Source organism: Symphalangus syndactylus, chromosome 17, assembly GCF_028878055.3.
Source record: "Symphalangus syndactylus isolate Jambi chromosome 17, NHGRI_mSymSyn1-v2.1_pri, whole genome shotgun sequence".
Taxonomy (NCBI): Eukaryota; Metazoa; Chordata; class Mammalia; order Primates; family Hylobatidae; genus Symphalangus; species Symphalangus syndactylus.
In genome coordinates this window covers 6,167,766-6,193,263 of record NC_072439.2, presented here as the reverse complement: position 1 = coordinate 6,193,263, position 25,498 = coordinate 6,167,766, and positions in this window count along the sequence as shown.

Sequence of the window (25,498 nt, the reverse complement as noted above, 5' to 3'; positions counted from 1 at the left end):
TGTCTCCATATATAAACTACACAGAATCATTCTGTGAAACTTCTTTCTGATCTGTGCATTCAGCTAACAGAGTTAAACCATACTTTTGATTGAGCAGATCTGAACACTCTTTCTGTAGAAAATGCAACTGGACATTTGGAGCGCTAAGAGAGTAGTAGTGGAAAAAGGAATATATTCAAATACAAACTACACAGAAGCATTCTGTGAAACTTCTTTCTGATCTGAGCATTCAGCTAACAGAGTTAAACCATACTTTTGATTGAGCAGTTTTGAAACACTCTGTGTGTAGAAAATGCAACTGGACATTCGTAGCGCTAAGTGGGTAATAGTGGAAAAAAGAATATGTTCAAATATAAACTACACAGAAGCATTGTATGAAACTTCTTTCTGTTCTGTGCATTCAACTAACAGAGTTGAACCTTACTTTTGATTGAGCCGTTCTGAAACACTCTTTCTGTAGAAACTGCAATTGGACATTCTGAGCGCTAGGAGGCCTATATTGGGAAAAAGAATGTCTACAAATAAAAACTACACAGAAGAATTGTGTGAAACTTCTTTCTATTCTGTTTGTTCAACTAAAGGTGTTGAACCTTAGTTTTGATTGAGCCGTTCTGAAACACTCTTTCTGTAGAAAATGCAAGTGGAGATTCGGAGCGCTAAGAGGGTAATAGTGGAAAAAGGAATGTCTCCAAATATAATCTACACAGAATCATTCTGTGAAACTTCTTTCTGATCTGTGCATTCAGCTAACAGAGTTAAACCATACTTTTGATTGAGCAGATCTGAACACTCTTTCTGTAGAAAATGCAACTGGACATTTGGAGCGCTAAGAGAGTAGTAGTGGAAAAAGGAATATATTCAAATATAAACTACACAGAAGCATTCTGTGAAACTTCTTTCTGATCTGAGCATTCAGCTAACAGAGTTAAACCATACTTTTGATTGTGCAGTTTTGAAACACTCTGTCTGTAGAAAATGCAACTGGACATTCATAGCGCTAAGTGGGTAATAGTGGAAAAAAGAATATGTTCAAATATAAACTACACAGAAGCATTGTATGAAACTTCTTTCTGTTCTGTGCATTCAACTAACAGAGTTGAACCTTACTTTTGATTGAGCCTTTCTGAAACACTCTTTCTGTAGAAACTGCAATTGGACATTCTGAGCGCTAAGAGGCCTCTATTGGGAAAAATAATATCTTCAAATAAAAAGTACACAGAAGCATTGTGTGAAACTTATTTCTGATATGTTCATTAGGCTAACAGAGTTAAACCATACTTTTGATTGCGCAGTTCTGAACACTCTTTCTGTAGAAAATGCAAGTGGACATTCGGAGCGCTAAGAGGGTAATAGTGGAAAAAGGAATATATTCAAATATAAACTACACAGTAGCATTCTGTGAAAATTCTTTCTGTTCTGTGCATTCAACTAACAGAGTTGAACCTTACTTTTGATTGAGCCGTTCTGAAACACTCTTTCTGTAGAAACTGCAATTGGACATTCTGAGCGCTAGGAGGCCTATATTGGGAAAAAGAATGTCTACAAATAAAAACTACACAGAAGAATTGTGTGAAACTTCTTTCTGTTCTGTTTGTTCAACTAAAAGAGTTGAACCTTAGTTTTGATTGAGCCGTTCTGAAACACTCTTTCTGTAGAAAATGCAATGGAGATTCGGAGCGCTAAGAGGGTAATAGTGGAAAAAGGAATGTCTCCAAATATAAACTACACAGAATCATTCTGTGAAACTTCTTTCTGATCTGTGCATTCAGCTAACAGAGTTAAACCATACTTTTGATTGAGCAGATCTGAACACTCTTTCTGTAGAAAATGCAACTGGACATTTGGAGCGCTAAGAGAGTAGTAGTGGAAAAAGGAATATATTCAAATATAAACTACACAGAAGCATTCTGTGAAACATCTTTCTGATCTGAGCATTCAGCTAACAGAGTTAAACCATACTTTTGATTGAGCAGTTTTGAAACACTCTGTCTGTAGAAAATGCAACTGGACATTCGTAGCGCTAAGTGGGTAATAGTGGAAAAAAGAATATGTTCAAATATAAACTACACAGAAGCATTGTATGAAACTTCTTTCTGTTCTGTGCATTCAACTAACAGAGTTGAACCTTACCTTTGATTGAGACTTTCTGAAACACTCTTTCTGTAGAAACTGCAATTGGACATTCTGAGCGCTAAGAGGCCTCTATTGGGAATAATAATATCTTCAAATAAAAACTACACAGAAGCATTGTGTGAAACTTATTTCTGATATGTTCATTAAGCTAACAGAGTTAAACCATACTTTTGATTGCGCAGTTCTGAACACTCTTTCTGTAGAAAATGCAAGTGGACATTCGGAGCGCTAAGAGGGTAATAGTGGAAAAAGGAATATATTCAAATATAAACTACACAGTAGCATTCTGTGAAAATTCTTTCTGTTCTGTGCATTCAACTAACAGAGTTGAACCTTACTTTTGATTGAGCCGTTCTGAAACACTCTTTCTGTAGAAACTGCAATTGGACATGCTAAGCGCTAAGAGGCCTACATTGGGAAAAAGAATATCTTCAAATAAAAACTACACAGATGCATTCTGTGAAACTTATTTCTGATCTGTAAATTCAGTTAGCAGAGATAAAACATATTTTTGATTGAGCAGTTATGAAACACTCTTTTTGTAGAAAATGCAAATGGAGATTCGGAGCGCTATGAGGGTACTAGTGGAAAAAGGAATGTCTTCAAATATAAAGTACACAGAATCATTCGGAGAAACTTCCTTCTGATCTGTGCATTCAGCTAACAGAGTTAAACCATACTTTTGATTGAGCAGATCTGAACACTCTTTCTGTAGAAAATGCAACTGGACATTTGGAGCGCTAAGAGCGTAGTAGTGGAAAAAGGAATATATTCAAATATAAACTACACAGAAGCATTCTGTGAAACTTCTTTCTGATCTGAGCATTCAGCTAACAGAGTTAAACCATACTTTTGATTGAGCAGTTTTGAAACACTCTGTCTGTAGAAAATGCAACTGGACATTCGTAGCGCTAAGTGGGTAATAGTGGAAAAAAGAATATGTTCAAATATAAACTACACAGAAGCATTGTGTTAAACTTCTTTCTGTTCTGTTTGTTCAACTAAAAGAGTTGAACCTTAGTTTTGATTGAGCCGTTCTGAAACACTCTTTCTGTAGAAAATGCAATGGAGATTCGGAGCGCTAAGAGGGTAATAGTGGAAAAAGGAATGTCTCCAAATATAAACTACACAGAATCATTCTGTGAAACTTCTTTCTGATCTGTGCATTCAGCTAACAGAGTTAAACCATACTTTTGATTGAGCAGATCTGAACACTCTTTCTGTAGAAAATGCAACTGGACATTTGGAGCGCTAAGAGAGTAGTAGTGGAAAAAGGAATATATTCAAATATAAACTACACAGAAGCATTCTGTGAAACATCTTTCTGATCTGAGCATTCAGCTAACAGAGTTAAACCATACTTTTGATTGAGCAGTTTTGAAACACTCTGTCTGTAGAAAATGCAACTGGACATTCGTAGCGCTAAGTGGGTAATAGTGGAAAAAAGAATATGTTCAAATATAAACTACACAGAAGCATTGTATGAAACTTCTTTCTGTTCTGTGCATTCAACTAACAGAGTTGAACCTTACTTTTGATTGAGCCTTTCTGAAACACTCTTTCTGTAGAAACTGCAATTGGACATTCTGAGCGCTAAGAGGCCTCTATTGGGAAAAATGATATCTTCAGATAAAAACTACACAGAAGCATATTGTGAAACATATTTCTGATATGTTCATTAGGCTAACAGAGTTAAACCATACTTTTGATTGCGCAGAACTGAACACTCTTTCTGTAGAAAATGCAAGTGGACATTCGGAGCGCTAAGAGGGTAATAGTGGAAAAAAGAATATGTTCAAATATAAACTACACAGAAGCATTGTATGAAACTTCTTTCTGTTCTGTGCATTCAACTAACAGAGTTGAACCTCACTTTTGATTGAGCCGTTCTGAAACACTCTTTCTGTAGAAACTGCAATTGGACATTCTGAGCGCTAGGAGGCCTATATTGGGAAAAAGAATGTCTACAAATAAAAACTACACAGAAGAATTGTGTGAAACTTCTTTCTGTTCTGTTTCTTCAACTAAAAGAGTTGAACCTTAGTTTTGAATGAGCCGTTCTGAAACACTCTTTCTGTAGAAAATGCAAGTGGAGATTCGGAGAGCTAAGAGGGTAATAGTGGAAAAAGGAATGTCTCCAAATATAAACTACACAGAATCATTCTGTGAAACTTCTTTCTGATCTGTGCATTGAGCTAACAGAGTTAAACCATACTTTGGTTGAGCAGATCTGAACACTCTTTCTGTAGAAAATGCAACTGGACATTTGGAGCGCTAAGAGGGTAGTAGTGGAAAAAGGAATATATTCAAATATAAACTACACAGAAGCATTCTGTGAAACTTCTTTCTGATCTGAGCATTCAGCTAACTGAGTTAAACCATACTTTTGATTGAGCAGTTTTGAAACACTCTGTCTGTAGAAAATGCAACTGGACATTCGTAGCGCTAAGTGGGTAATAGTGGAAAAAAGAACATGTTCAAATATAAACTACACAGAAACATTGTATGAAACTTCTTTCTGTTCTGTGCATTCAACTAACAGAGTTGAACCTTACTTTTGATTGAGCCTTTCTGAAACACTCTTTCTGTAGAAACTGCAATTGGACATTCTGAGCGCTAAGAGGCCTCTATTGGGAAAAATAATATCTTCAAATAAAAACTACACAGAAGCATTGTGTGAAACTTATTTCTGATATGTTCATTAGGCTAAAAGAGTTAAACCATACTTTTGATTGCGCAGTTCTGAACACTCTTTCTGTAGAAAATGCAAGTGGACATTCGGAGCGCTAAGAAGGTAATAGTGGAAAAAGGAATATATTCAAATATAAACTACACAGTAGCATTCTGTGAAAATTCTTTCTGTTCTGTGCATTCAACTAACAGAGTTGAACCTTACTTTTGATTGAGCCGTTCTGAAACACTCTTTCTGTCGAAACTGCAATTGGACATGATAAGCGCTAAGAGGCCTACATTGGGAAAAAGAATATCTTCAAATAAAAACTACACAGATGCATTCTGTGAAACTTATTTCTGATCTGTAAATTCAATTAACAGAGATAAAACATATTTTTGATTGAGCAGTTATGAAACACTCTTTTTGTAGAAAATGCAAGTGGAGATTCGGAGCGCTAAGAGGTTACTAGTGGAAAAAGGAATGTCTTCAAATATAAACTACACAGAATCATTCTGTGAAACTTCTTTCTGATCTGTGCATTCAGCTAACAGAGTTAAACCATACTTTTGATTGAGCAGATCTGAACACTCTTTATGTAGAAAATGCAACTGGACATTTGGAGCGCTAAGAGCGTAGTAGTGGAAAAAGGAATATATTCAAATATAAACTACACAGAAGCATTCTGTGAAACTTCTTTCTGATCTGAGCATTCAGCTAACAGAGTTAAACCATACTTTTGATTGAGCAGTTTTGAAACACTCTGTCTGTAGAAAATGCAACTGGACATTCGTAGCGCTAAGTGGGTAATAGTGGAAAAAAGAATATGTTCAAATATAAACTACACAGTAGCATTGTATGAAACTTCTTTCTGTTCTGTGCATTCAACTAACAGAGTTGAACCTTACTTTTGATTGAGCCGTTCTGAAACACTCTTTCTGTAGAAACTGCAATTGGACATTCTGAGCGCTAAGAGGCCTATATTGGGAAAAAGAATGTCTACAAATAAAAACTACACAGAAGAATTGTGTGAAACTTCTTTCTGTTCTGTTTGTTCAACTAAAAGAGTTGAACCTTAGTTTTGATTGAGCCGTTCTGAAACACTCTTTCTGTAGAAAATGCAATGGAGATTCGGAGCGCTAAGAGGGTAATAGTGGAAAAAGGAATGTCTCCATATATAAACTACACAGAATCATTCTGTGAAACTTCTTTCTGATCTGTGCATTCAGCTAACAGAGTTAAACCATACTTTTGATTGAGCAGATCTGAACACTCTTTCTGTAGAAAATGCAACTGGACATTTGGAGCGCTAAGAGAGTAGTAGTGGAAAAAGGAATATATTCAAATATAAACTACACAGAAGCATTCTGTGAAACTTCTTTCTGATCTGAGCATTCAGCTAACAGAGTTAAACCATACTTTTGATTGAGCAGTTTTGAAACACTCTGTCTGTAGAAAATGCAACTGGACATTCATAGCGCTAAGTGGGTAATAGTGGAAAAAAAATATGTTGAAATATAAACTACACAGAAGCATTGTATGAAACTTCTTTCTGTTCTGTGCATTCAACTAACAGAGTTGAACCTTACTTTTGATTGGGCCTTTCTGAAACACTCTTTCTGTAGAAACCTCAATTGGACATTCTGAGCGCTAAGAGGCGTCTATTGCGAAAAATAATATCTTCAAATAATAACTACACAGAAGCATTGTGTGAAACTTATTTCTGATATGTTCATTAAGCTAACAGATTTAAACCATATTTTTGATTGCGCAGTTCTGAACACTCTTTCTGTAGAAAATGCATGTGGACATTCGGAGCGCTAAGAGGGTAATAGTGGAAAAAGGAATATATTCAAATATAAACTACACAGTAGCATTCTGTGAAAATACATTCTGTTCTGTGCATTCAACTAACAGAGTTGAACCTTACTTTTGATTGAGCCGTTCTGAAACACTCTTTCTGTAGAAACTGCATTTGGACATGCTAAGCGCTAAGAGGCCTACATTGGGAAAAAGAATATCTTCAAATAAAAACTACACAGATGCATTCTGTGAAACTTATTTCTGATCTGTAAATTCAGTTAACAGAGATAAAACATATTTTTGATTGAGCAGTTATGAAACACTCTTTTTGTAGAAAATGCAAGTGGAGATTCGGAGCGCTAAGAGGGTACTAGTGGAAAAAGGAATGTCTTCAAATATAAACTACACAGAAACATTCGGTGAAACTTCTTTCTGATCTGTGCATTCAGCTAACAGAGTTAAACCATACTTTTGATTGAGCAGATCTGAACACTCTTTCTGTAGAAAATGCAACTGGACATTTGGAGCGCTAAGAGCGTAGTAGTGGAAAAAGGAATATATTCAAATATAAACTACACAGAAGCATTCTGTGAAACTTATTTCTGATCTGAGCATTCAGCTAACAGAGTTAAACCATACTTTTGATTGAGCAGTTTTGAAACACTCTGTCTGTAGAAAATGCAACTGGACATTCGTAGCGCTAAGTGGGTAATAGTGGAAAAAAGAATATGTTCAAATATAAACTACACAGAAGCATTGTATGAAACTTCTTTCTGTTCTGTGCATTCAACTAACAGAGTTGAACCTTACTTTTGATTGAGCCGTTCTGAAACACTCTTTCTGTAGAAACTGCAATTGGACATTCTGAGCGCTAGGAGGCCTATATTGGGAAAAAGAATGTCTACAAATAAAAACTACACAGAAGAATTGTGTGAAACTTCTTTCTGTTCTGTTTGTTCAACTAAAAGAGTTGAACCTTAGTTTTGATTGAGCCGTTCTGAAACACTCTTTCTGTAGAAAATGCAAGTGGAGATTCGGAGAGCTAAGAAGGTAATAGTGGAAAAAGGAATGTCTCCAAATATAAACTACACAGAATCATTCTGTGAAACTTCTTTCTGATCTGTGCATTGAGCTAACAGAGTTAAACCATACTTTTGATTGAGCAGATCTGAACACTCTTTCTGTAGAAAATGCAACTGGACATTTGGAGCGCTAAGAGGGTAGTAGTGGAAAAAGGAATATATTCAAATATAAACTACACAGAAGCATTCTGTGAAACTTCTTTCTGATCTGAGCATTCAGCTAACAGAGTTAAACCATACTTTTGATTGAGCAGTTTTGAAACACTCTGTCTGTAGAAAATGAAACGGGACATTCGTAGCGCTAAGTGGGTAATAGTGGAAAAAAGAATATGTTCAAATATAAACTACACAGAAACATCGTATGAAACTTCTTTCTGTTCTGTGCATTCAACTAACAGTGTTGAACCTTACTTTTGATTGAGCCGTTCTGAAACACTCTTTCTGTAGAAACTGCAATTGGACATTCTGAGCGCTAAGAGGCCTCTATTGGGAAAAATAATATCTTCAAATAAAAACTACACAGAAGCATTGTGTGAAACTTATTTCTGATATGTTCATTAAGCTAATAGAGTTAAACCATACTTTTGATTGCGCAGTTCTGAACACTCTTTCTGTAGAAAATGCAAGTGGACATTCGGAGCGCTAAGAGGGTAATAGTGGAAAAAGGAATATATTCAAATATAAACTACACAGTAGCATTCTGTGAAAATTCTTTCTGTTCTGTGCATTCAACTAACAGAGTTGAACGTTACTTTTGATTGAGCCGTTCTGAAACACTCTTTCTGTATAAACTGCAATGGGACATGCTAAGCGCTAAGAGGCCTACATTGGGAAAAAGAATATCTTCAAATAAAAACTACACAAATGCATTCTGTGAAACTTATTTCTGATCTGTAAATTCAGTTAACAGAGATAAAACATATTTTTGATTGAGCAGATATGAAACACTCTTTTTGTAGAAAATGCAAGTGGAGATTCGGAGCGCTAAGAGGGTAATAGTGGAAAAAGGAATGTCTTCAAATATAAACTACACAGAATCATTCTGTGAAACTTCTTTCTGATCTGTGCATTCAGCTAACAGAGTTAAACCATACTTTTGATTGAGCAGATCTGAACACTCTTTATGTAGAAAATGCAACTGGACATTTGGAGCGCTAAGAGCGTAGTAGTGGAAAAAGGAATATATTCAAATATAAACTACACAGAAGCATTCTGTGAAACTTCTTTCTGATCTGAGCATTCAGCTAACAGAGTTAAACCATACTTTTGATTGAGCAGTTTTGAAACACTCTGTCTGTAGAAAATGCAACTGGACATTCGTAGCGCTAAGTGGGTAATAGTGGAAAAAAGAATATGTTCAAATATAAACTACACAGAAGCATTGTATGAAACTTCTTTCTGTTCTGTGCATTCAACTAACAGAGTTGAACCTTACTTTTGATTGAGCCGTTCTGAAACACTCTTTCTGTAGAAACTGCAATTGGACATTCTGAGCGCTAAGAGGCCTATATTGGGAAAAAGAATGTCTACAAATAAAAACTACACAGAAGAATTGTGTGAAACTTCTTTCTGTTCTGTTTGTTCAACTAAAAGAGTTGAACCTTAGTTTTGATTGAGCCGTTCTGAAACACTCTTTCTGTAGAAAATGCAATGGAGATTCGGAGCGCTAAGAGGGTAATAGTGGAAAAAGGAATGTCTCCATATATAAACTACACAGAATCATTCTGTGAAACTTCTTTCTGATCTGTGCATTCAGCTAACAGAGTTAAACCATACTTTTGATTGAGCAGATCTGAACACTCTTTCTGTAGAAAATGCAACTGGACATTTGGAGCGCTAAGAGAGTAGTAGTGGAAAAAGGAATATATTCAAATATAAACTACACAGAAGCATTCTGTGAAACTTCTTTCTGATCTGAGCATTCAGCTAACAGAGTTAAACCATACTTTTGATTGAGCAGTTTTGAAACACTCTGTCTGTAGAAAATGCAACTGGACATTCGTAACGCTAAGTGGGTAATAGTGGAAAAAAGAATATGTTCAAATATAAACTACACAGAAGCATTGTATGAAACTTCTTTCTGTTCTGTGCATTCAACTAACAGAGTTGAACCTTACTTTTGATTGAGCCTTTCTGAAACACTCTTTCTGTAGAAACTGCAATTGGACATTCTGAGCGCTAAGAGGCCTCTATTGGGAAAAATAATATCTTCAAATAAAAACTACACAGAAGCATTGTGTGAAACTTATTTCTGATATGTTCATTAAGCTAACAGAGTTAAACCATACTTTTGATTGTGCAGTTCTGAACACTCTTTCTGTAGAAAATGCAAGTGGACATTCGGAGCGCTAAGAGGGTAATAGTGGAAAAAGGAATATATTCAAATATAAACTACACAGTAGCATTCTGTGAAAATTCTTTCTGTTCTGTGCATTCAACTAACAGAGTTGAACCTTACTTTTGATTGAGCCGTTCTGAAACAATCTTTCTGTAGAAACTGCAATTGGACATGCTAAGCGCTAAGAGGCCTACATTGGGAAAAAGAATATCTTCAAATAAAAACTACACAGATGCATTCTGTGAAACTTATTTCTGATCTGTAAATTCAGTTAACAGAGATAAAACATATTTTTGATTGAGCAGTTATGAAACACTCTTTTTGTAGAAAATGCAAGTGGAGATTCGGAGCGCTAAGAGGGTACAAGTGGAAAAAGGAATGTCTCCAAATATAAACTACACAGAATCATTCGGTGAAACTTCCTTCTGATCTGTGCATTCAGCTAACAGAGTTAAACCATACTTTTGATTGAGTAGATCTGAACACTCTTTCTGTAGAAAATGCAACTGGACATTTGGAGCGCTAAGAGCGTAGTAGTGGAAAAAGGAATATATTCAAATATAAACTACACAGAAGTATTCTGTGAAACTTCTTTCTGATCTGAGCATTCAGCTAACAGAGTTAAACCATACTTTTGATTGAGCAGTTTTGAAACACTCTGTCTGTAGAAAATGCAACTGGACATTCGTAGCGCTAAGTGGGTAATAGTGGAAAAAAGAAAAAGTTCAAATATAAACTACACAGAAGCATTGTATGAAACTTCTTTCTGTTCTGTGCATTCAACTAACAGAGTTGAACCTTACTTTTGATTGAGCCATTCTGAAACACTCTTTCTGTAGAAACTGCAATTGGATATTCTGAGCGCTAGGAGGCCTATATTGGGAAAAAGAATTTCTACAAATAAAAACTACACAGAAGAATTGTGTGAAACTTCTTTCTATTCTATTTGTTCAACTAAAGGAGTTGAACCTTAGTTTTGATTGAGCCGTTCTGAAACACTCTTTGTGTAGAAAATGCAAGTGGAGATTCGGAGCGCTAAGAGGGTAATAGTGGAAAAAGGAATGTCTCCAAATATAAACTACACAGAATCATTCTGTGAAACTTCTTTCTGATCTGTGCATTCAGCTAACAGTGTTAAACCATACTTTTGATTGAGCAGATCTGAACACTCTTTCTGTAGAAAATGCAACTGGACATTTGGAGCGCTAAGAGAGTTGTAGTGGAAAAAGGAATATATTCAAATATAAACTACACAGAAGCATTCTGTGAAACTTCTTTCTGATCTGAGCATTCAGCTAACAGAGTTAAACCATACTTTTGATTGAGCAGTTTTGAAACACTCTGTCTGTAGCAAATGCAACTGGACATTCGTAGCGCTAAGTGGGTAATAGTGGAAAAAAGAATATGTTCAAATATAAACTACACAGAAGCATTGTATGAAACTTCTTTCTGTTCTGTGCATTCAACTAACAGAGTTGAACCTTACTTTTGATTGAGCCTTTCTGAAACACTCTTTCTGTAGAAACCTCAATTGGACATTCTGAGCGCTAAGAGGCCTCTATTGCGAAAAATAATATCTTCAAATAATAACTACACAGAAGCATTGTGTGAAACTTATTTCTGATATGTTCATTAAGCTAACAGAGTTAAACCATATTTTTGATTGCGCAGTTCTGAACACTCTTTCTGTAGAAAATGCAAGTGGACATTCGGAGCGCTAAGAGGGTAATAGTGGAAAAAGGAATATATTCAAATATAAACTACACAGTAGCATTCTGTGAAAATTCTTTCTGTTCTGTGCATTCAACTAACAGAGTTGAACGTTAATTTGATTGAGCCGTTCTGAAACACTCTTTCTGTAGAAACTGCAATTGGACATGCTAAGCGCTAAGAGGCCTACATTGGGAAAAAGAATATCTTCAAATAAAAACTACACAGATGCATTCTGTGAAACTTATTTCTGATCTGTAAATTCAGTTAACAGAGATAAAACATATTTTTGATTGAGCAGATATGAAACACTCTTTTTGTAGAAAATGCAAGTGGAGATTCGGAGCGCTAAGAGGGTAATAGTGGAAAAAGGAATGTCTTCAAATATAAACTACACAGAATCATTCGGTGAAACTTCTTTCTGATCTGTGCATTCAGCTAACAGAGTTAAACCATACTTTTGATTGAGCAGATCTGAACACTCTTTCTGTAGAAAATGCAACTGGACATTTGGAGCGCTAAGAGCGTAGTAGTGGAAAAAGGAATATATTCAAATATAAACTACACAGAAGCATTCTGTGAAACTTCTTTCTGATCTGAGCATTCAGCTAACAGAGTTAAACCATACTTTTGATTGAGCAGTTTTGAAACACTCTGTCTGTAGAAAATGCAACTGGACATTCGTAGCGCTAAGTGGGTAATAGTGGAAAAAAGAATATGTTCAAATATAAACTACACAGAAGCATTGTATGAAACTTCTTTCTGTTCTGTGCATTCAACTAACAGAGTTGAACCTTACTTTTGATTGAGCCGTTCTGAAACACTCTTTCTGTAGAAACTGCAATTGGACATTCTGAGCGCTAAGAGGCCTATATTGGGAAAAAGAATGTCTACAAATAAAAACTACACAGAAGAATTGTGTGAAACTTCTTTCTGTTCTGTTTGTTCAACTAAAAGAGTTGAACCTTAGTTTTGATTGAGCCGTTCTGAAACACTCTTTCTGTAGAAAATGCAATGGAGATTCGGAGCGCTAAGAGGGTAATAGTGGAAAAAGGAATGTCTCCATATATAAACTACACAGAATCATTCTGTGAAACTTCTTTCTGATCTGTGCATTCAGCTAACAGAGTTAAACCATACTTTTGATTGAGCAGATCTGAACACTCTTTCTGTAGAAAATGCAACTGGACATTTGGAGCGCTAAGAGAGTAGTAGTGGAAAAAGGAATATATTCAAATATAAACTACACAGAAGCATTCTGTGAAACTTCTTTCTGATCTGAGCATTCAGCTAACAGAGTTAAACCATACTTTTGATTGAGCAGTTTTGAAACACTCTGTCTGTAGAAAATGCAACTGGACATTCGTAACGCTAAGTGGGTAATAGTGGAAAAAAGAATATGTTCAAATATAAACTACACAGAAGCATTGTATGAAACTTCTTTCTGTTCTGTGCATTCAACTAACAGAGTTGAACCTTACTTTTGATTGAGCCTTTCTGAAACACTCTTTCTGTAGAAACTGCAATTGGACATTCTGAGCGCTAAGAGGCCTCTATTGGGAAAAATAATATCTTCAAATAAAAACTACACAGAAGCATTGTGTGAAACTTATTTCTGATATGTTCATTAAGCTAACAGAGTTAAACCATACTTTTGATTGCGCAGTTCTGAACACTCTTTCTGTAGAAAATGCAAGTGGACATTCGGAGCGCTAAGAGGGTAATAGTGGAAAAAGGAATATATTCAAATATAAACTACACAGTAGCATTCTGTGAAAATTCTTTCTGTTCTGTGCATTCAACTAACAGAGTTGAACCTTACTTTTGATTGAGCCGTTCTGAAACAATCTTTCTGTAGAAACTGCAATTGGACATGCTAAGCGCTAAGAGGCCTACATTGGGAAAAAGAATATCTTCAAATAAAAACTACACAGATGCATTCTGTGAAACTTATTTCTGATCTGTAAATTCAGTTAACAGAGATAAAACATATTTTTGATTGAGCAGTTATGAAACACTCTTTTTGTAGAAAATGCAAGTGGAGATTCGGAGCGCTAAGAGGGTACTAGTGGAAAAAGGAAGGTCTTCAAATATAAACTACACAGAATCATTCGGTGAAACTTCCTTCTGATCTGTGCATTCAGCTAACAGAGTTAAACCATACTTTTGATTGAGTAGATCTGAACACTCTTTCTGTAGAAAATGCAACTGGACATTTGGAGCGCTAAGAGCGTAGTAGTGGAAAAAGGAATATATTCAAATATAAACTACACAGAAGCATTCTGTGAAACTTCTTTCTGATCTGAGCATTCAGCTAACAGAGTTAAACCATACTTTTGATTGAGCAGTTTTGAAACACTCTGTGTGTAGAAAATGCAACTGGACATTCGTAGCGCTAAGTGGGTAATAGTGGAAAAAAGAATATGTTCAAATATAAACTACACAGAAGCATTGTATGAAACTTCTTTCTGTTCTGTGCATTCAACTAACAGAGTTGAACCTTACTTTTGATTGAGCCGTTCTGAAACACTCTTTCTGTAGAAACTGCAATTGGACATTCTGAGCGCTAGGAGGCCTATATTGGGAAAAAGAATGTCTACAAATAAAAACTACACAGAAGAATTGTGTGAAACTTCTTTCTATTCTGTTTGTTCAACTAAAGGTGTTGAACCTTAGTTTTGATTGAGCCGTTCTGAAACACTCTTTCTGTAGAAACTGCAATTGGACATGCTAAGCGCTAAGAGGCCTACATTGGGAAAAAGAATATCTTCAAATAAAAACTACACAGATGCATTCTGTGAAACTTATTTCTGATCTGTAAATTCAGTTAACAGAGATAAAACATATTTTTGATTGAGCAGATATGAAACACTCTTTTTGTAGAAAATGCAAGTGGAGATTCGGAGCGCTAAGAGGGTAATAGTGGAAAAAGGAATGTCTTCAAATATAAACTACACAGAATCATTCGGTGAAACTTCTTTCTGATCTGTGCATTCAGCTAACAGAGTTAAACCATACTTTTGATTGAGCAGATCTGAACACTCTTTCTGTAGAAAATGCAACTGGACATTTGGAGCGCTAAGAGCGTAGTAGTGGAAAAAGGAATATATTCAAATATAAACTACACAGAAGCATTGTATGAAACTTATTTCTGTTCTGTGCATTCAACTAACAGAGTTGAACCTTACTTTTGATTGAGCCTTTCTGAAACACTCGTTCTGTAGAAACTGCAATTGGACATTCTGAGCGCTAAGAGGCCTCTATTGGGAAAAATAATATCTTCAAATAAAAACTACACAGAAGCATTGTGTGAAACTTATTTCTGATATGTTCATTAGGCTAACAGGGTTAAACCATACTTTTGATTGCGCAGTTCTGAACACTCTTTCTGTAGAAAATGCAAGTGGACATTCGGAGCGCTAAGAGGGTAATAGTGGAAAAAGGAATATATTCAAATATAAACTACACAGTAGCATTCTGTGAAAATTCTTTCTGTTCTGTGCATTCAACTAACAGAATTGAACCTTACTTTTGATTGAGCCGTTGTGAAACACTCTTTCTGTAGAAACTGCAATTGGACATTCTGAGCGCTAGGAGGCCTATATTGGGAAAATTAATGTCTACAAATAAAAACTACACAGAAGAATTGTGTGAAACTTCTTTCTGTTCTGTTTGTTCAACTAAAAGAGTTGAACCTTAGTTTTGATTGAGCCGTTCTGAAACACTATTTCTGTAGAAAATGCAAGTGGAGATTCGGAGAGCTAAGAGGGTAATAGTGGAAAAAGGAATGTCTCCAAATATAAACTACACAGAATAATTCTGTGAAACTTCTTTCTGATCTGTGCATTGAGCTAACAGAGTTAAACCATACTTTTGATTGAGCAGATCTGAACACTCTTTCTGTAGAAAATGCAACTGGACATTTGGAGCACTAAGAGGGTAGTAGTGGAAAAAGGAATATATTCAAATATAAACTACACAGAAGCATTCTGTGAAACTTCTTTCTGATCTGAGCATTCAGCTAACAGAGTTAAACCATACTTTTGATTGAGCAGTTTTGAAACACTCTGTCTGTAGAAAATGAAACGGGACATTCGTAGCGCTAAGTGGGTAATAGTGGAAAAAAGAATATGTTCAAATATAAACTACACAGAAGCATTGTATGAAACTTCTTTCTGTTCTGTGCATTCAACTAACAGAGTTGAACATTACTTTTGATTGAGCCGTTCTGAAACACTCTTTCTGTAGAAACTGCAATTGGACATTCTGAGCGCTAAGAGGCTTCTATTGGGAAAAATAATATCTTCAAATAAAAACTACACAGAAGCATTGTGTGAAACTTATTTCTGATATGTTCATTAAGCTAATAGAGTTAAACCATACTTTTGATTGCGCAGTTCTGAACACTCTTTCTGTAGAAAATGCAAGTGGACATTCGGAGCGCTAACAGGGTAATAGTGGAAAAAGGAATATATTCAAATATAAACTACACAGTAGTATTCTGTGAAAATTCTTTCTGTTCTGTGCATTCAACTAACAGAGTTGAACGTTACTTTTGATTGAGCCGTTCTGAAACACTCTTTCTGTAGAAACTGCAATTGGACATGCTAAGCGCTAAGAGGCCTACATTGGGAAAAAGAATATCTTCAAATAAAAACTACACAGATGCATTCTGTGAAACTTATTTCTGATCTGTAAATTCAGTTAACAGAGATAAAACATATTTTTGATTGAGCAGATATGAAACACTCTTTTTGTAGAAAATGCAAGTGGAGATTCGGAGCGCTAAGAGGGTAATAGTGGAAAAACGAATGTCTTCAAATATAAACTACACAGAATCATTCGGTGAAACTTCTTTCTGATCTGTGCATTCAGCTAACCGAGTTAAACCATACATTTGATTGAGCAGATCTGAACACTCTTTCTGTAGAAAATGCAACTGGACATTTGGAGCGCTAAGAGAGTAGTAGTGGAAAAAGGAATATATTCAAATATAAACTACACAGAAGCATTCTGTGAAACTTCTTTCTGATCTGAGCATTCAGCTAACAGAGTTAAACCATACTTTTGATTGAGCAGTTTTGAAACACTCTGTCTGTAGAAAATGCAACTGGACATTCGTAGCGCTAAGTGGGTAATAGTGGAAAAAAGAATATGTTCAAATATAAACTACACAGAAGCATTTTATGAAACTACTTTCTGTTCTGTGCATTCAACTAACAGAGTTGAACCTTACTTTTGATTGCGCCGTTCTGAAACACTCTTTCTGTAGAAACTGCAATTGGACATTCTGAGCGCTAAGAGGCCTCTATTGGGAAAAATAATATCTTCAAATAAAAACTACACAGAAGCATTGTGTGAAACTTATTTCTGATATGTTCATTAGGATAACAGGGTTAAACCATACTTTGGATTGCGCAGTTCTGAACACTCTTTCTGTAGAAAATGCAAGTGGACATTCGGAGCGCTAAGAGGGTAATAGTGGAAAAAGGAATATATTCAAATATAAACTACACAGTAGCATTCTGTGAAAATTCTTTCTGTTCTGTGCATTCAACTAACAGAGTTGAACCTTACTTTTGATTGAGCCGTTCTGAAACACTCTTTCTGTAGAAACTGCAATTGGACATTCTGAGCGCTAGGAGGCCTATATTGGGAAAATGAATGTCTACAAATAAAAACTACACAGAAGAATTGTGGGAAACTTCTTTCTGTTCTGTTTGTTCAACTAAAAGAGTTGAACCTTAGTTTTGATTGAGCCGTTCTGAAACACTCTTTCTGTAGAAAATGCAATGGAGATTCTGAGGGCTAAGTGGGTAATAGTGGAAAAAGGAATGTCTCCATATATAAACTACACAGAATCATTCTGTGAAACTTCTTTCTGATCTGTGCATTCAGCTAACAGAGTTAAACCATACTTTTGATTGAGCAGATCTGAACACTCTTTCTGTAGAAAATGCAACTGGACATTTGGAGCGCTAAGAGAGTAGTAGTGGAAAAAGGAATATATTCAAATATAAACTACACAGAAGCATTCTGTGAAACTTCTTTCTGATCTGAGCATTCAGCTAACAGAGTTAAACCATACTTTTGATTGAGCAGTTTTGAAACACTCTGTCTGTAGAAAATGCAACTGGACATTCGTAACGCTAAGTGGGTAATAGTGGAAAAAAGAATATGTTCAAATATAAACTACACAGAAGCATTGTATGAAACTTCTTTCTGTTCTGTGCATTCAACTAACAGAGTTGAACCTTACTTTTGATTGAGCCTTTCTGAAACACTCTTTCTGTAGAAACTGCAATTGGACATTCTGAGCGCTAAGAGGCCTCTATTGGGAAAAATAATATCTTCAAATAAAAACTACACAGAAGCATTGTGTGAAACTTATTTCTGATATGTTCATTAAGCTAACAGAGTTAAACCATACTTTTGATTGTGCAGTTCTGAACACTCTTTCTGTAGAAAATGCAAGTGGACATTCGGAGCGCTAAGAGGGTAATAGTGGAAAAAGGAATATATTCAAATATAAACTACACAGTAGCATTCTGTGAAAATTCTTTCTGTTCTGTGCATTCAACTAACAGAGTTGAACCTTACTTTTGATTGAGCCGTTCTGAAACAATCTTTCTGTAGAAACTGCAATTGGACATGCTAAGCGCTAAGAGGCCTACATTGGGAAAAAGAATATCTTCAAATAAAAACTACACAGATGCATTCTGTGAAACTTATTTCTGATCTGTAAATTCAGTTAACAGAGATAAAACATATTTTTGATTGAGCAGTTATGAAACACTCTTTTTGTAGAAAATGCAAGTGGAGATTCGGAGCGCTAAGAGGGTACAAGTGGAAAAAGGAATGTCTCCAAATATAAACTACACAGAATCATTCGGTGAAACTTCCTTCTGATCTGTGCATTCAGCTAACAGAGTTAAACCATACTTTTGATTGAGTAGATCTGAACACTCTTTCTGTAGAAAATGCAACTGGACATTTGGAGCGCTAAGAGCGTAGTAGTGGAAAAAGGAATATATTCAAATATAAACTACACAGAAGTATTCTGTGAAACTTCTTTCTGATCTGAGCATTCAGCTAACAGAGTTAAACCATACTTTTGATTGAGCAGTTTTGAAACACTCTGTCTGTAGAAAATGCAACTGGACATTCGTAGCGCTAAGTGGGTAATAGTGGAAAAAAGAAAAAGTTCAAATATAAACTACACAGAAGCATTGTATGAAACTTCTTTCTGTTCTGTGCATTCAACTAACAGAGTTGAACCTTACTTTTGATTGAGCCATTCTGAAACACTCTTTCTGTAGAAACTGCAATTGGATATTCTGAGCGCTAGGAGGCCTATATTGGGAAAAAGAATTTCTACAAATAAAAACTACACAGAAGAATTGTGTGAAACTTCTTTCTATTCTATTTGTTCAACTAAAGGAGTTGAACCTTAGTTTTGATTGAGCCGTTCTGAAACACTCTTTGTGTAGAAAATGCAAGTGGAGATTCGGAGCGCTAAGAGGGTAATAGTGGAAAAAGGAATGTCTCCAAATATAAACTACACAGAATCATTCTGTGAAACTTCTTTCTGATCTGTGCATTCAGCTAACAGTGTTAAAACATACTTTTGATTGAGCAGATCTGAACACTCTTTCTGTAGAAAATGCAACTGGACATTTGGAGCGCTAAGAGAGTTGTAGTGGAAAAAGGAATATATTCAAATATAAACTACACAGAAGCATTCTGTGAAACTTCTTTCTGATCTGAGCATTCAGCTAACAGAGTTAAACCATACTTTTGATTGAGCAGTTTTGAAACACTCTGTCTGTAGAAAATGCAACTGGACATTCGTAGCGCTAAGTGGGTAATAGTGGAAAAAAGAATATGTTCAAATATAAACTACACAGAAGCGTTGTATGAAACTTCTTTCTGTTCTGTGCATTCAACTAACAGAGTTGAACCTTACTTTTGATTGAGCCGTTCTGAAACACTCTTTCTGTAGAAACTGCAATTGGACATTCTGAGCGCTAAGAGGCCTCTATTGCGAAAAATAATATCTTCAAATAAAAACTACACAGAAGCATTGTGTGAAACTTATTTCTGATATGTTCATTAAGCTAACAGAGTTAAACCATACTTTTGATTGCGCAGTTCTTAACACTCTTTCTGTAGAAAATGCAAGTGGACATTCGGAGCGCTAAGAGGGTAATAGTGGAAAAAGGAATATATTCAAATATAAACTACACAGTAGCATTCTGTGAAAATTCTTTCTGTTCTGTGCATTCAACTAACAGAGTTGAACCTTACTTTTGATTGAGCCGTTCTGAAACACTCTTTCTGTAGAAACTGCAATTGGACATGCTAAGCGCTAAGAGGCCTACATTGGGAAAAAGAATATCTTCAAATAAAAACTACACAGATGCATTCTGTGAAACTTATTTCTGATCTGTAAATTCAGTTAACAGAGATAAAACATATTTTTGATTGAGCAGTTAGGAAACACTCTTTTTGTAGAAAATGCAAGTGGAGATTCGGAGCGCTAAGTGGGTAATAGTGGAAAAAGGAATGTCTTCAAATATAAACTACACAGAATCACTCGGTGAAACTTCTTTCTGATCTGTGCATTCAGCTAACAGAGTTAAATCATACTTTTGATTGAGCAGATCTGAACACTCTTTCTGTAGAAAATGCAACTGGACATTTGGAGCGCTAAGAGCGTAGTAGTGGAAAAAGGAATATATTCAAATATAAACTACACAGAAGCATTCTGTGAAACTTCTTTCTGATCTGAGCATTCGGCTAACAGAGTTAAACAGTACTTTTGATTGAGCAGTTTTGAAACACTCTGTCTGTAGAAAATGCAACTGGACATTCGTAGCGCTAAGTGGGTAATAGTGGAAAAAAGAATATGTTCAAATATAAACTACACAGAAGCATTGTATGAAACTTCTTTCTGTTCTGTGCATTCAACTAACAGAGTAGAACCTTACTTTTGATTGAGCCGTTCTGAAACACTCTTTCTGTAGAAACTGCAATTGGACATTTTGAGCGATAGGAGGCCTATATTGGGAAAAAGAATGTCTACAAATAAAAACTACACAGAAGAATTTTGTGAAACTTCTTTCTGTTCTGTTTGTTCAACTAAAAGAGTTGAACCTTAGTTTTGATTGAGCCGTTCTGAAACACTCTTTCTGTAGAAAATGCAAGTGGAGATTCGGAGCGCTAAGAGGGTAATAGTGGAAAAAGGAATGTCTCCAAATATAAACTACACAGAATCATTCTGTGAAACTTCTTTCTGATCTGTGCATTCAGCTAACAGTGTTAAAACATACTTTTGATTGAGCAGATCTGAACACTCTTTCTGTAGAAAATGCAACTGGACATTTGGAGCGCTAAGAGAGTAGTAGTGGAAAAAGGAATATATTCAAATATAAACTACACAGAAGCATTCTGTGAAACTTCTTTCTGATCTGAGCATTCAGCTAACAGAGTTAAACCATACTTTTGATTGAGCAGATTTGAAACACTCTGTCTGTAGAAAATGCAACGGGACATTCGTAGCGCTAAGTGGGTAATAGTGGAAAAAAGAATATGTTCAAATATAAACTACACAGAAGCATTGTATGAAACTTCTTTCTGTTCTGTGCATTCAAATAACAGAGTTGAACCTTACTTTTGATTGAGCCGTTCTGAAACACTCTTTCTGTAGATACTGCAATTGGACATTCTGAGCGCTAAGAGGCCTCTATTGCGAAAAATAATATCTTCAAATAAAAACTACACAGAAGATTGTGTGAAACTTATTTCTGATATGTTCATTAAGCTAACAGAGTTAAACCATACTTTTGATTGCGCAGTTCTGAACACTCTTTCTGTAGAAAATGCAAGTGGACATTCGGAGCGCTAAGAGGGTAATAGTGGAAAAAGGAATATATTTAAATATAAACTACACAGTAGCATTCTGTGAAAATTCTTTCTGTTCTGTGCATTCAAATAACAGTGTTGGACCTTACTTTTGATTGAGCCGTTCTGAAACACTCTTTCTGTAGAAACTGCAATTGGACATGCTAAGCGCTAATAGGCCTACATTGGGAAAAAGAATATCTTAAAATGAAAACTACACAGATGCATTCTGTGAAACTTATTTCTGATCTGTAAATTCAGTTAACAGAGATAAAACATATTTTTGATTGAGCAGTTATGAAACACTCTTTTTGTAGAAAATGCAAGTGGAGATTCGGAGCGCTAAGTGGGTAATAGTGGAAAAAGGAATGTCTTCAAATATAAACTACACAGAATCATTCGGTGAAACATCTTTCTGATCTGTGCATTCAGCTAACAGAGTTAAACCATACTTTTGATTGAGCAGATCTGAACACTCTTTCTGTAGAAAATGCAACTGGACATTTGGAGCGCTAAGAGCGTAGTAGTGGAAAAAGGAATATATTCAAATATAAACTACACAGAAGCATTCTGTGAAACTTCTTTCTGATCTGAGCATTCAGCTAACAGAGTTAAACCATACTTATGATTGAGCAGTTTTGAAACACTCTGTCTGTAGAAAATGCAACTGGACATTCATAGCGCTAAGTGGGTAATAGTGGAAAAAACAATATGTTCAAATATAAACTACACAGAAGCATTGTATGAAACTTCTTTCTGTTCTGTGAATTCAACTAACAGAGTTGAACCTTACTTTTGATTGAGCCGTTCTGAAACACTCTTTCTGTAGAAACTGCAATTGGACATTCTGAGCGCTAGGAGGCCTATATTGGGAAAAAGAATGTCTACAAATAAAAACTACACAGAAGAATTGTGTGAAACTTCTTTCTGTTCTGTTTGTTCAACTAAAAGAGTTGAACCTTAGTTTTGATTGAGCCGTTCTGAAACACTCTTTCTGTAGAAAATGCAAGAGGAGATTCGGAGAGCTAAGAGGGTAATAGTGGAAAAAGGAATGTCTCCAAATATAAACTACACAGAATAATTCTGTGAAACTTCTTTCTGATCTGTGCATTGAGCTAACAGAGTTAAACCATACTTTTGATTGAGCAGATCTGAACACTCTTTCTGTAGAAAATGCAACTGGACATTTGGAGCACTAAGAGAGTAGTAGTGGAAAAAGGAATATATTCAAATATAAACTACACAGAAGCATTCTGTGAAACTTCTTTCTGATCTGAGCATTCAGCTAACAGAGTTAAACCATACTTTTGATTGAGCAGTTTTGAAACACTCTCTCTGTAGAAAATGAAACGGGACATTCGTAGCGCTAAGTGGGTAATAGTGGAAAATAGAATATGTTCAAATATAAACTACACAGAAGCATTGTATGAAACTTCTTTCTGTTCTGTGCATTCAACTAATAGAGTTGAACCTTACTTTTGATTGAGCCGTTCTGAAACACCCTTTCTGTAGAAACTGCAATTGGACATTCTGAGCGCTAAGAGGCCTCTATTGGGAAAAATAATATCTTCAAATAAAAACTACACAGAAGCATTGTGTGAAACTTATTTCTGATATGTTCATTAAGCTAACAGAGTTAAACCATACTTTTGATTGCACAGTTCTGAACACTCTTTCTGTAGAAAATGCAAGTGGACATTCGGAGCGCTAAGAGGGTAATAGTGGAAAAAGGAATATATTCAAATATGAACTACACAGTAGCATTCTGTGAAAATTCTTTCTGTTCTGTGCATTCAACTAACAGAGTTGAACCTTACTTTTGATTGAGCCATTCTGAAACACTCTTTCTGTAGAAACTGCAATTGGACATGCTAAGCGCTAAGAGGCCTACATTGGGAAAAAGAATATCTTCAAATAAAAACTACACAGATGCATTCTGTGAAACTTATTTCTGATCTGTAAATTCAGTTAACAGAGATAAAACATATTTTTGATTGAGCAGTTATGAAACACTCTTTTTGTAGAAAATGCAAGTGGAGATTCGGAGCGCTAAGAGGGTAATAGTGGAAAAAGGAATGTCTTCAAATATAAACTACACAGAATCATTCGGTGAAACTTCTTTCTGATCTGTGCATTCAGCTAACAGAGTTAAACCATACTTTTGATTGAGCAGATATGAACACTCTTTCTGTAGAAAATGCAACTGGACATTTGGAGCGCTAAGAGCGTAGTAGTGGAAAAAGGAATATATTCAAATATAAACTACACAGAAGCATTCTGTGAAACTTATTTCTGATCTGAGCATTCAGCTAACAGAGTTAAACCATACTTTTGATTGAGCAGTTTTGAAACACTCTGTCTGTAGAAAATGCAACTGGACATTCGTAGCGTTAAGTGGGTAATAGTGGAAAAAAGAATATGTTCAAATATAAACTACACAGAAGCATTGTATGAAACTACTTTCTGTTCTGTGCATTCAACTAACAGAGTTGAACCTTACTTTTGATTGAGCCGTTCTGAAACACTCTTTCTGTAGAAACTGCAATTGGACATTCTGAGCGCTAGGAGGCCTATATTGGGAAAAAGAATGTCTACAAATAAAAACTACACAGAAGAATTGTGTGAAACTTCTTTCTGTTCTGTTTGTTCAACTAAAAGAGTTGAACCTTAGTTTTGATTGAGCCGTTCTGAAACACACTTTCTGTAGAAAATGGAAGTGGAGATTCGGAGAGCTAAGAGGGTAATAGTGGAAAAAGGAATGTCTCCAAATATAAACTACACAGAATCATTCTGTGAAACTTCTTTCTGATCTGTGCATTCAGCTAACAGAGTTAAACCATACTTTTGATTGAGCAGATCTGAACACTCTTTCTGTAGAAAATGCAACTGGACATTTGGAGCGCTAAGAGGGTAGTAGTGGAAAAAGGAATATATTCAAATATAAACTACACAGAAGCATTCTGTGAAACTTCTTTCTGATCTGAGCATTCAGCTAACAGAGTTAAACCATACTTTTGATTGAGCAGTTTTGAAACACTCTGTCTGTAGAAAATGCAACGGGACATTCGTAGCGCTAAGTGGGTAATAGTGGAAAAATGTATATGTTCAAATATAAACTACACAGAAGCATTGTATGAAACTTCTTTCTGTTCTGTGCATTCAACTAACAGAGTTGAACCTTACTTTTGATTGAGCCGTTCTGAAACACTCTTTCTGTAGAAACTGCAATTGGACATTCTGAGCGCTAAGAGGCCTCTATTGCGAAAAATAATATCTTCAAATAAAAACTACACAGAAGCATTTTGTGAAACTTATTTCTGATATGTTCATTAAGCTAACAGAGTTAAACCATACTTTTGATTGCGCAGTTCTTAACACTCTTTCCGTAGAAAATGCAAGTGGACCTTCGGAGCGCTAAGAGGGTAATAGTGGAAAAAGGAATATATTCAAATATAAACTACACAGTAGCATTCTGTGAAAATTCTTTCTGTTCTGTGCATTCAACTAACAGAGTTGAACCTTACTTTTGATTGAGCCGTTCTGAAACTCTCTTTCTGTAGAAACTGCAATTGGACATGCTAAGCGCTAAGAGGCCTACATTGGCAAAAAGAATATCTTCAAATAAAAACTACACAGATGCATTCTGTGAAACTTATTTCTGATCTGTAAATTCAGTTAACAGAGATAAAACATATTTTTGATTGAGCAGTTATGAAACACTCTTTTTGTAGAAAATGCAAGTGGAGATTCGGAGCGCTAAGAGGGTAATAGTGGAAAAAGGAATGTCTTCAAATATAAACTACACAGAATCATTCGGTGAAACTTCTTTCTGATCTGTGCATTCAGCTAACAGAGTTA